The following is a 13,647-nucleotide window of genomic DNA, read 5'->3' as shown; positions in this document are numbered from 1 at the left end:
CGCTGGGTTCATGTCTCGGTCTAAGACCGGCCCACACCCCATACCCAAGACTTTCCAATCTATTTGACCCAAAAAATTTCTTAGGCTATTAAAATCAGCTTTTCGAAAATCTGGCACTTTAACAGAATTTTCTCCTACAGGTCTATTCCATTCTATGCTAAATCTGATAACTTTGTGATCACTGTTCCCTAGCTCACTCCCTATTTCGATGACATTAATTTGTGTTTCCCTGTTAGTTAACACTAAATCTAAAATATTATTTTCCCGCATTGGTTCCTTAATGTGTTGCGTAAGAAAGCAATCGTCAGTTAATTCTAGAAAATCTTCTGCTTCACTATTCCCTGTTTTGTTCACCCAGTTTATTCCACTAAAATTATAGTCACCCATGACTTAAATACTGTTAGATCTAGATGCTCAAGATATTTCATACCATAGATGCTTTGCTTCAATTCTGTCTAAATTTGGTGGCCTATATAGCTCCTATTATAATATTATTTGCTTTTTCGTTTAATTCTATCCAAATAGTTTCTGTGTGTGGCTCAGTTTTGATTCCCTCTTTGAGACTACATTTCAAATTGTCCCTAACATATATGGCTACTCCCCCTCCTCGTCTAAATATATCTATCTGTGTGAAATAGTTTAAATCCATTTATCTGATATTCAGCTAATAGTTCTCTATTTTCTACATTCATCCACGTTTCGGTAAGTGCAATAATATCTGTTTTTTCTGTGCAGACAAGAGCATTTAATTCATTAATTTTATTTCTTAGACTTCTACTGTTAGTGTAATATATCCTATGTGAATTGTTATTTTGAGGCCCTTTTCTTTCCCTGATCATTTTGCCAATTCTTTTCTCCCACGAACACATACTTTTATTACCTCCTTCTTCCAAATCAATTCCCATACCTCTATCTACTAACAGTTTAAAACCCAAACAAACACCTCTAATCACTTCTTCCAACGAGTTCGCAACAACCCCAGCCCTCGATAGATGCACCCCATCACGAGCATACATTTCATTTCTTCCATAGAAGCGTTCCCAGTTTGTCTATGAAAGATATGCATTTGATTTGCAATATCTTGCCAGCCGGCAATTGACACCCAAGTGCCCTCGGACATCCATTCATTTCCCACTCCCTTTCTTGGAAGAATGCCACTTATGATCAGGATTCCTCCCTTGCTCCTAACTAATTCAATGGCTGTCCTAAATCTCTGTATTAGTTCCTCACTCCTAACTCGCCCAACATCATTACCCCCTGCACTAATACAAATAATGGGTTTGTTCCCATTTCCCGTCATAATATCATTCATGTTTCCAACAATATCACCAATTCCAGTTCCCGGATAGCAAACCCTTAATCTGTTCCCCCTATCTCTGGCACAAAACGTTCTGTCTAAATACCTCACCTGGGAATCCCTCCCACAACCAAAATTCGCTTCGGTACCGCCTTAACTTTCTGAGCAGCCTGAGGGGCCTGCGCTCCGCCGTTCCTCGCTGATTTCCTTGCTGCAGGCGCACTACAACACTCGTCCTCCAACACGGCAAATGAATTTGCCGTCCTTAGGGCGTCTGTAGGCGGCCTTGTCAAGGTATTCTTAAGACCCCTGTCTTTCACTACTCTCCACGATGAGGTCTCGTCAACACTGGTCTCCTCCTTCGTTTCCTCTCGAAGTCTCAGCCGTCGTACCTCCTCCCTCAGCGAATCCATCTCTGCTCTCAGAGCTCCAACCAAACTCACCAAATCATTTACTAATCTTCCAACAACCCCAAGCCCTCGTATGTTCTTAAGAACATAAGAACAAAGATAATTGCAGAAGGCCTATTGGCCCATATGAGGCAGCTCCTATCTATAACCACCCAATCCCACTCATATACATGTCCAACCCACGCTTGAAACAATCGAGGGACCCCACTTTCACCACGTTATGCGGTAATTGGTTCCATAAATCAACAACCCTGTTACCGAACCAGTATTTATCCAAGTCTTTCCTAAATCTAAACTTATTCAACTTATACCAATTGTTTCGTTTTCTGTCTTGTGTTGTTACTTTTAATACCCTATTAATATCCCCTTTGCTATGTCCATTCATCCCCTTGTATACCTCTGTCAATTCACCCCTAACTCTTAGCCTTTCAAATAGACAAGATTATTTAATTCGTTTATTTTGTTTCTTAGACTTCAACTGTTAGTGTAATGTACCCTAAGTGTATCGATATTTTGAGACCCTATTCTTTCCCTGATCATTTTGCCAATTTCTTTCTCCAACAAACACATACTTTTATTACCTCCTTCCTCCCTATCAATTCCCATACCACTACCTGCTAACAGTTTAAACCCAAACAAACGCCTCCAACCACTGGTTCCAACGAGCTCCTAACTAATTCTATGGCTGTTTTATACCTCTGAATCAGTTCCTCACTCCTAACTCGACCAATATCATTACCTCCTGCGCTAATGCAAATAATGGGATTGTTCCCATTTCCAGTCATAATATCATTCATGTTGTTTATAATATCACCAATTCCAGCTCCCGGATAGCAAACCCTTAACCTGTTCTCCTTATCTTTAGCACAAAACCTTCTGTCTAAATACCTCACCTGGGAGTCTCCCACAATCAAAATTCGCTTAGGTACCTCCTTTACTTTCTGAGTACTTTGAGGGGCCTGCGCTTCGTTGATTTCCCTTTTGAGTGAACTGCAGGCTCACCACAGCACTCGTCTTCCAACACGGCAAATGAATATGAAGTCGTTATAGGGCGTCTGTAGGCGGCCCTTGTCAAGGTCTTCTTAAGATCCCTGTCCTTTACGACTTTCCACGACGAGGTCTTTTTAATATTGGTCTCCTCCTTCGTTTCTTCCCGATGTTGTTTCAGCTGACGTACCTCTTCCCATAGGTACTATCTTCCCATAGGTACCTCTTCCCATAGACTATCTGCGCCTGAGACAGTCAGGCGCAGATAGTCTCAGTGAGAGGGTGTGTTAACCGGAGCTCCTGAGTGTTGTTATATTATCATAGCAATATGGAAGTTGTAGTGAAGGACCTGGTGACTCTAGTGTAGTGAAGGACCTGGTGACTCTAGTGTAGTGAAGGACCTGGTGACTCTAGTGTAGTGAAGGGCCTGGTGACTCTAGTGTAGTGAAGGACCTGGTGACTCTAGTGTAGTGAAGGACCTGGTGACTCTAGTGTAGTGAAGGACCTGGTGACTCTAGTGGGAGCCCTGAGGACAGAGTTGGACTCTGCGGGAGGAGGTGCGTCAGCTGAAAGAACAACGAGAAGTAACGAAGGAGGAGACCAGTAGTAAAGGGACCTCGTCTTGGAGAGTTGTGAAAGACAGGGGCCTTAAGAAGACTTTGATAAAGCCGCCTTCAAACGCCATAGTAACTTCTAATTCATTTGACGTTTTGGAGGACGAGTGCTGTGGTGAGACTGCGGATCGCACAAAAGGGAAAGCAACGAAGAGCAAGGAAGCGCAGGCCCCTCAGAGAGTAAAGGAAGTACCTAAGCAAACCTTAGTTGTGGGAAATTCCCAGATAAGGTATTTGGATAGAACGTTTTGTGCTAGAGAAAGGGGGAACAGGTTAAGGGTTTGCTATCCCGGAGCTGGCATTGGTGATATTATAAACAACATGAATGATATTATGGCTGGAAATGGGAACAATCCCATTATTTGCATTAGCGTGGGAGGAAATGATGTTGGTCGAGTTAGGAGTGAGGAACTGATTCAGAGGTATAAAACAGCCATAGAATTAGTTAAGAGCAAGGGAGGAATCCCGATCATATGTGTCATTCTTCCAAGAAAGAGTGGGAAATGACTGGATATCGAGAACACTTGGTGTCAATTGTCGGCTGGAAAGATATCGCAAATCAAATGCAATATCTTTCATAGACAACTGGGAACATTTCTATGGAAGAAATGAAATGTATGCTCGTGACGGGGTACATCTATCGAGGGCTGGGGTTGTTGCTGTTGCGAACTCGTTGGAAGAAGTGGTTAGAGGTGTTTGTTTGGGTTTAAACTGTTAGTAGATAGAGACATGGGAATTGATTAGGAGGAAGGAGGCAATAAAAGTATGTGTTTGTGGGAGAAAGGAATTGACAAAATGACAGGGAAAGAGAAGGGCCTCAAAATAACAATTCACTTAGGGTATATTACACTAACAGTAGAAGTCTAAGAAATAAAATTAACGAATTAAATGCTCTTGTCTGCACAGAAAAAATAGATATTATTGCACTTACCGAAACGTGGATGAATGTAGAAAATAGAGAACTATTAGCTGAATACCAAATAAATGGATTTAAACTATTTCACACAGATAGATATATTAGACGAGGAGGTGGAGTAGCCATATATGTTAGGGACAATTTGAAATGTAGTCTCAAGAGGGAATAAAAACTGAGCCACACACAGAAACTATTTGGATAGAATTAAACGAAAAAGCTAATTATAATAGGAGCCAAATTTAGACAGAACGGAAGCAAAGCACCAATGATGAAATATCTAGAGCATCTAGATCTATCAGTATTTATGTCATGGGTGACTTTAATTTTAGTGGAATAAACTGGTTGAACAAAACAGGGAATAGTGAAGCAGAAGATTTTCTAGAATTAATTGACGATTGCTTTCTTACGCAACACATTAAGGAACCAACGCGGGAAAATAATATTTTAGATTTAGTGTTAACTAACAGGGAAACACAAATTAATGACATCGAAATAGGGAGTGAGCTAGGGAACAGTGATCACAAAGAAATCATATTTAGCATAGAATGGAATAGACCAGTAGGAGAAAATTCTGTTAAAGTGCCAGATTTTCGAAAAGCTGATTTTAATAGCCTAAGAAATTTTTTGGGTCAAATTGATTGGAAAGTCTTGGGTATGGGGTGTGGGCCGGTCTTGGAGCGAGACATGAACCCAGCGATAGGTGACTTAAATGGGGATTTCGATGTGGATTCAATATATAACTTAAAGAATATTCTAAGCAAAGGGAGGATGTAATTAAACAAATAGTAAAACTCAAACCAAACAAATCCCCAGGGCCGGATAAAGTGTTTGCCAGGGTGCTTAAAGAATGCAAAGAGGAGCTTTGTGACCCACTGTCAACCATATTTAATAAATCAATAGAGTCAGGCAGAGTGCCAGAGTTTTGGAAAGTTGCTAATGTGATACCAGTTTTTAAGAAAGGAGATAGATCACTTGCGTCTAACTATCGACCAATTAGCCTAACGTCTATTGTGGGAAAGTTACTCGAATCTATAATAGCAAATAAAATTCGTCTTTATCTTGAAAAACATAAATTAATAATTGAGTCGCAACATGGTTTTATAAATGGCCGTTCATGTTTAATAAATTTGTTATCTTTTTATTCTAGCATAGTTGAGGCAGTTGATAGTGGTAAGGATTGTGATGTTGTGTACCATGACTTTAGCAAAGCTTTTGATACAGTGCCACATGAAAGACTGATTAAAAAGATAGAGTCTCATGGTATTGGGGGTGCTATATTAAGCTGGATTAGGGCAGGGCTATACCAAATGAAACAAAGAGTTAGTATAAATGGAATCAAGTCAGAGTGGGAAAATGTTGTAAGTGGAGTGCCTCAAGGCTCTGTCCTGGGACCTCTGTTGTTTATAATATATATAAATGATTTAGATTCAGGTTTGAGTAGCAACATTTGCAAATTTGCCGATGATACGAAAATCGGTAGGGAAATTAATTCGGAGGAGGACTCACTATCACTTCAAGTTGATCTAGATAGGGTTTTGAAATGGTCAAAGGATTGGCAGATGAAGTTTAATGCTGATAAATGTAAAGTTCTGAGGTTAGGTAATGATGATAGAGTTACAAGATACGAGCTAGATAGTGTTGAGATTGCGAAGTCGGATTGCGAAAGGGATCTGGGAGTTATGATTAGTAAGAATTTAAAACAAAAGGATCAATGCATAAATGTTCGTAATAAGGCAAATCGGACACTTGGATTTATTAATCGCAGCGTTAGTAACAAGACACCTGGTGTGGTTCTCAAGCTATATCTTGCTCTAGTTAGGCCCCATTTAGATTATGCAGTTCAGTTTTGGTCGCCATATTATAGAATGGATATAAATTCACTTGAACGTGTCCAGCGTAGGATGACTAAGTTAATTCCCCAAATTAGAAATCTTTCATATGAAGAAAGATTAACAAAGCTTAAGTTGCATTCACTGGAAAGGCGAAGAGTTAGGGGTAACATGATAGAGGTTTACAAGTGGGTGAATGGACATAACAAAGGGGATATTAATAGGGTATTAAAAGTATCAACACAAGACAGAACATGAAACAATGGGTATAAATTGGATAAGTTTAGATTTAGGAAAGACTTGGGTAAATACTGGTTCAGTAACAGGGTTGTTGATTTGTGGAACCAATTACAGCGTAACGTGCTGGAGGTGGGGTCCCTCGATTGTTTCAAGCGCGGGTTGGACAAGTATATGAGTGGGATTGGGTGGTTATATATAGGAGCTGCCTCGTATGGGCCAATAGGCCTTCTGCAGTTGCCTTTGTTCTTATGTTCATAGGGAATCTATCTCTGCTCTCAGAGTTCCAACTAGATTCATCAGTTCCTTCACTAATCCTCCCATTATTGCTATAATAATATTACTACAGTCGGAGCTCCAGCTAACACAACCTCTCCCAACCTTTCTACCTATAATTCTTCAGATCCCTTGTTATTTATTTCGAGTCATTATTATTCGATCTATTCAATTTGTATGGTATACTATGTTCCTGTGCCTTTTTTTTAGAATATTTTTAAATATGTTATAATTTGAATTCACATCGAAATCCCTTTTTACATCACCTATCCCAGGGTTCACATCTCGCTCCAAGACCGGCCCACCTGCACATGCCCAAGACTTTCCAATCTATTTCACCCAGAGAATTTCTCAAGCAATTAAAATCAGGTTTTCAAAAATCTGGCACTCTAACAGAATTTTCTCCTACAAAACTATTTCATTCTTTACTAAGTCTGATTTCTTTGTGATCACTGTTCCCTAGCTCACTGCCTATTTCGATGTCATTAATTTGAGTTTCCCTGTTAGTTAATACTAAGCCTAAAATAATAATTTCCTTAAGTGCAATAATATTTATTTTTTCCTTGCAGACAAGAGGATTTAAATGGTTTATTTTGTTTGTGTAATATACTTTAAGTGTATTGTTATTTTCAGGCCCTTCTCTTTCCCTCTTCATTTTGCCAATGTGTGTTCCCCACAAATCACATACTTTTATTACCTCCTTTCTCGGTATCAATTTTCATACTAATATCTACTAACACATTAAATCTAAACAATCCCCTCCAACCGCAGGTTCCAACGATTTGGCAGCACCAACAACCCCAGCCCTAGACAGATGCAACTCATACCGAGCATACATGTAATTTCTTCCATGGAAGTTCTCTAGTTATCTATGAATGATATTGCATTTGTTTTGCAATATTTTTCCAGTCGGCAATTGACACCAAGTGCTCTCGACAACCATTCATTTTCATCTCCCTTTCTTGGAAGAATGCCACATATGATCGGGATATGTTCTTGCTCCTTACTAATTCTATGCTGTTTTAGACCTCTGTATCAGTGTCTCACTCCTAACTTCTCCTACATCATTTCCACCGGCACTGATACAAATAACGGATTTGTTCCCATTACCAGCCATAATATCATTCATATTGTTAACAATATCACCAATTCCAGCTCCCGGATAGCAAACTCTTAACCTTTTCCCCCTATCTCTGGCACAAAAACTTCTTCTCAAATAACTAACCTGGGATTCTCCAACAACCAAAATTCGTTTTGGTACTTCCTTTACTTTCTGAGCTCCTTGGGGGACCTGCGCTCCTTTTGCGCAGGTCCTTTTTGATTTTTGAGCAAACTGCAGGCTCCCTACAGCACTCGTCTTCCAACACGGCGAATGAGTTAGAAGTCCTTAGGACATCTGTAGACGGCCTTGTCAGAGTCTTCTTAAGATCCCTGTCTACGACATTCTAAGACGAAGACTTTCTACTGCTGCTCTCACCCTTTCCTTCCTCTTGACATTGTTTCATGCTTCAGTTCCTTCATCTGTCATAGGTACTCCCGCAGGGAATCCCCCTCTGTCCTTACCAGAGGTAGGGACCCTGCCAACACGCCGTTCCATCCCAAAACCTCATGTTGCCCCTTTTCAAGTGGTAGTCGTAGTGGCTAGGCGCTTTCTTTCCTGATAATTATTTTTTGTTTTTAATTAAGCCAGGCACATTCAGTCACAGTGAGAGGGTGTGTTACCTGGAGCTCCGAATAAACTATCATAGTAATAATGGAAGGTATAGTGAGGGAACTGGGGAATCTATGTAGAGCTCTGAGAACATAATTGGATTCACAGTGGGAGGAGCTAAGGCAGATGAAACAAGGTGTCTACCCCCAAAAGGAAGCAAAGGATGTGTCTAAGAATTTCATTTGGAAGTCATCGTCCTGGAGTGTCGCAAAGGACAGGGGATTTGTCCCCTGTCCTTTGCTGTCCTAAAGATAGGCAAATTTTCGTTTTTTTCCTATTTTTTTTTTTTTTAGTTTTATTTGGTTAGGAGCCAAAATAATTAGTGATGGAGGCTAAATTGCAGGAACTGGCAAAGGCGCCTTCAGTGGTAGAGATCAAGAAGCTTACCAAAGCTAATTTAGTGTTGTTAGGCAAGGAATTGGGCCTCGATTTAAATGAAACTAATAAAAAGTGTCATAACCAAGGAAATTTTACAGAATTGCATAGACCAAGGCCTATTGGCAAGTGATACTATTTTATGCCAGGCCAGTCCAGCTGAAAGTGAATCTAGCAAGATAGAATTTGAATTACAGCTGGCCCGATTAAAACTAGCCGAACAAGAGGCAAGAGTGGCAGAACAAAATGCTAGGGTAGAGGAACAAAGGCTCAAAACTGAGGAGGCAAAAATTAGAGGCAATGCCTATGTACCACCACCTGCCAGGGATGAAAACCCCAGGCATAATGATAAAAAGCATAACTTGCCTGAATTTTCAGTCAGACCTTGAAAGGTTTTTCAACCATTTTCAGAAGCTGACCATGTCCATGAACTGGCCAAAGGAAGAGTGGGTGAAAATCTTACAGGGGCGGCTTAGAGGTAAAGCCCAAGATATTTTTATAAACATGCCTGACTGCGAGTGTTTTGATTATAGTAAAGTCAGGGAACGGATTTTGAGGGCAAATGAAATTACGCCTGAAGCTCACCGCCAATCTTATTGCAACCATAGGCCCACTCACAACCAACCTCTCACTGAATTTGTTAATGACCAAATAAGATTGTTTGAAAAATGGATTCGCTTGGCTAAAGCCAAAACATACGAGGCACTCAAGAATTTAGTTTTAGCAGAGAATTTTATAAATAATATGCCAGAGCCTGTAGCACGGTACCTTAGAGGAAGGACAGAGGTAGATTCTAATATTATGGGTTTGGCCAAGATGGCAGAGAACTACCAGTTGGCAAAAGGCCCAATAAAAATAATTATAGCCCACATAGTAACAAAACTTATACCCACAGCCAATCCAGACCAGTCCATTCTAACCCTATAACTAATGTACCTTCTGTTTCAGACATAGCTAACCCTGTTAAATTGTCTAGCCCCATGGCACCTAAGAGCGAACCAAAGGGCAATCCTGTTAGTAATGTCTCTTCTTCCCAACGAGTCTGTGGTCACTGTAAACGTGCAAACCACATTATTAGCTGTTGTTGGCAACTGCACCCGGAAAAAAGACCCAATGCTCTTGTTGTGACACAGGGTTTGAGGCCTCCTGAAGGGTTAGGGAGTAAGATCTCCAACCCACAGTGGTTGGACCTGCTTACCCCATTCTTATTGAAAGGGAGACTATTGTTGCCTGAGGGTTCTTCCTTGAAGGATGTTGTGATCTTCCGAGACACTGGTGCCATCCAGACTTTAGTTTTAGAGAGTGCATTGCAAGGTGCCAACACTCTCGACACTGGAGAGGTAGTACTGGTCGAGGGTGTCACTAGTGATACTCAAAGAATACCCCTCTGTAAGGTTATTCTGGAATCTGATTTCCACAAGGGGTTTGTACAGTCGGAGTCACTTCATACCTACCTTTCCCTAATGTTGATGTAATATTGGGTAATGATTTAACACGGGATAAGGTAGGGGACTCCAGACTACCTATTATGTTGCCTACCCCTAAGGTTTCCCTGGATCTACCCGCCGCAGAGGATAATGTTGTGTACCCTGCGTGTGCGGTGACCAGGTCTATGGGACTTAAATGTAAGGGCAGCCCTGTGGTTGCCAAAGTGGTAAATCCCGAGGACACGAGGAACTTTCTGAGTGGTGAAAGCCAAGTGAACCTTGCGGACACGTTCATGGCCCGAATCGATGACGTGGCCGAGGACACTGTGGAGAACCTACCATCGCTTCCTACCAAAACGAGTGAGGAGGTGGAGGAGAACACTGATGAGTTTTGGCCAATGGCATCTGACCCATGCATGGATGCATCCTTGAGTGATTTACAAAAAGCTGACACCATTCTTGCAGAATGTCACAATGTAGCTCTCTCTAAGGAGGAGATTGTAGATGCAGCAACTGGGTAGTACTACAATGATCAGGTTTTGATGAGAAAATGGAGACCACAGAGACCCTTGTCAAATGAATGGGAGGTAATCTACCAGGTTATGTTGCCTACCTGCTATAGGGAGAGAGTTTTGGCAGCTGCTCATGATGATCGTATGGGGGACATCAAGGTATTAATATCACCTATTACAAAATCTTTAAATACTTCTTTTGGCCCAAGCTGAAAAGCGATGTGGCAAGATTTTGTAATGCATGTATTCCTTGTCAGCTTGTTGGGAAACCAAACCAGACACCACCTAAAGCTCCTCTAAGGCCTATTGTTGTGCCGGAGGAACCATTTTCTCATGTGGTAATGGACTGTGTTGGTCCATTATCTAGACCTAAGTCTGGTAATATTTACCTAATCACGATGATGTGTATCATGACCGTTACCCAGAGGCTTTTGCTGTAATGAACATTCGAGCAAAGACTGTTGTTGCTCATATGTTGCAATTAAGTCTGATATTTTTTAACAATTCTGTAAGGTCCATGTAATAACTTATAAGGTTTCAAGCCCATACCATCCACAGAGTCAGGGGGTAATTGAGCGGTTCCATCAAACGCTCAAGCAGATGTTGAAGACATCATGCGAGAATTCCCACAACTTCTTGGATGAAAACCTGCCTTATGTTTTGTTTGCTGCTCGAGAGGGGCAAAGTTCATGGGTTGTTCTCATTTTGAATTAGTCTTTGGCGATAAAGTTCGTGGACCCATGCAAATGTTACAGGAGAATCTGTTAGGGAACGTAACGTTGACCGAAGGTTCGGCTTTCTTTGCGCAACACCACCAGAGACTCAGGGACTGCAAGGCGGCGGCACTAAAGTATCTTGGGAAGGCCCAAGAAAATATGAAAGTACGACACGATGCTAAGGCTAAGTTGCGGGTATTTCAACCTGGTGACCCTGTCCTGGTATTAAACCCTCGACTAGAGAACAATATGTCTCACAAGTACGAAGGCTCCTATATTGTGATAGAAAAAGCTGGGGACCATACGTTCAAAGTAAGGCACTCTGACAAGCGTAACCAGGTGATGCTTGTACACTTGAACCATCTGAAGAAGTTCCAGGGGCCCCAGGCCTGTCGCACTAACCAATGTTTCCTTTTTCAGTGAGGGAGGATGATTGTTCTGGGGGACCCAACTAATCTCATTCTCAATAATTCTAGTTCTGTGAATGCTGTGGAGGAGGGACTGTCCCATTTGCAGTTGCCCAACGTGAAGAGGTGCAGTCGTTGCTTGACGAATTCTCCAGTCTGTTCGGGGAGGTCCCGACCCAGACTGATGCCATCTCCCATGTCAAGTTCATGGACTACATGTTGACCAGACCACACACTAGAAGTTGAAGGGACGACGACGTTTCGGTCCGTCCTGGACCATTCTCAAGTCGATTGTGTTCATGGACTACACCCCCATTCGTCTTCAACCCTATTGGATGAGTTCGGAAAAGAAGGCCATCGTGCGGAAAGAGGTCGACTTCCTGCTCCAGCACGGCCTCATGCGGCCATGCAAGGGCTCTTGGTGCTCGCCCTGCCTTTTGGTCCCCAAACCAGACGGCTCCTAGCGATTATACACCGACTATTGGCAGCTCAACAAGGTGACCATTGTGGATGCCTATCCGCTGCCCCTCTTGCACTGCATCCACGAGATCGGAAACGCCACGTACATCTCGAAATTTGACCTCTCGAGAGGTTATTATCAGATCCCGTTCACCGAACGTGCCAAGCAACTAACTGTGTTCGTAACACAGTTAGGTGTCTTCTGATGGTGTCTTCGAGTATTAAGTGTTACCGTTCGGCTTGCATAATGCCCCTGCCACGTTCCAGAGGCTAATGAACTCTGCTCGCTAATGTGCCAAATTTTCGGGCGTATTTAGATGACATTGTGCTCTTTAATAGTAATTGGGCTGACCACTTAGCTAGGTTACGACCACTGGCTGACCACTAGGCTAGGAACAGTTGGTCACAGTTCTGAGAAGTGCAAATTTAACTCTAAATTGCAAAAAAGTGTCATTTTGGCTAAGGCACAGTGACGTACCTCGGTTACGAAGTGGGCCAAGAAAAAGTGTTACCTCGGCAAGATAAAATCAGTGCCATTTTGGAGTATCCAGTGCTCCGGTCTAAAAAGGATGTTCAAAGGTTTATCGGTATGAGTGCGTGCTACTGACGCTTTTGTCAGAACATTTCCAGGGTCGCCACTCCTCTCACGGACTTGTTGCGGAAGGCTGTTAAATTTAAAAGGTCAACAGACTGTGCAGAGGCGTTTAAAAATTTGAAATTGATCTTAGCTTCCGCCCCAGTGCTCGCTAGTCCAAGGTTCGACCGACCATTTAAAATTCACGTTGACGCATCTGACTCGGGTGCTGGTGCTGCAAACTGGGGATGATAAAGTGGACCACCCAGTATACTATTACTCTGTGAAATTTGCCAAGACGCAACGCAATTCATCAGTGGTAGAAAAAGAAGCGTTGGCGTTAGTGTTAGCATGTAAAAAATTTGAAGTATATGTAACAGGTAATATAGTGGAAGTGTACGGACCATAACCCACTGGTGTTTATACACCAGATAAAGGCAAAAAATAAACGCATCCTCAGGTGGGCTTTGTACCTGCAGGACTTCAATCTTTCCATTATCCACCTATCGGGCTGGCTCAAGGTGATAGCCGATGTGCTGTCCCGGTTACCTGAGTAACAGTCTCTGAGCCACAGGAAGCCATATACCAACTGTCATGCTTTAGTTATTTTTTTTAGGTTCTGTGACACTAAATATTCTGTGTCAAATTTATTTACTTCCCCATATTTATTTTTTATGTATGTGCTTTTTCTTTCAGATAATTCCTTTTTGTGTGTGCTTTTTTTCAGATTTTTTTTTTTGTTTTTCTTTCAGAGAATTCCTTTGTGCTTTTCTTTCAGAGAAATTTTTGTTTTTGGTTGATTTTCTTTTATTGCATAGATTTTCCTTTTTATTCTCTACACTCTTTATGACTACTATTCTAGTAGCCACATTTCTTTCTCTAAAGGGGCAGGAGTGTTAC

Source organism: Procambarus clarkii, chromosome 12 (genome assembly GCF_040958095.1).
Source record: "Procambarus clarkii isolate CNS0578487 chromosome 12, FALCON_Pclarkii_2.0, whole genome shotgun sequence".
Lineage (NCBI taxonomy): Eukaryota > Metazoa > Arthropoda > Malacostraca > Decapoda > Cambaridae > Procambarus > Procambarus clarkii.
This window is presented reverse-complemented; position numbering follows the sequence as displayed.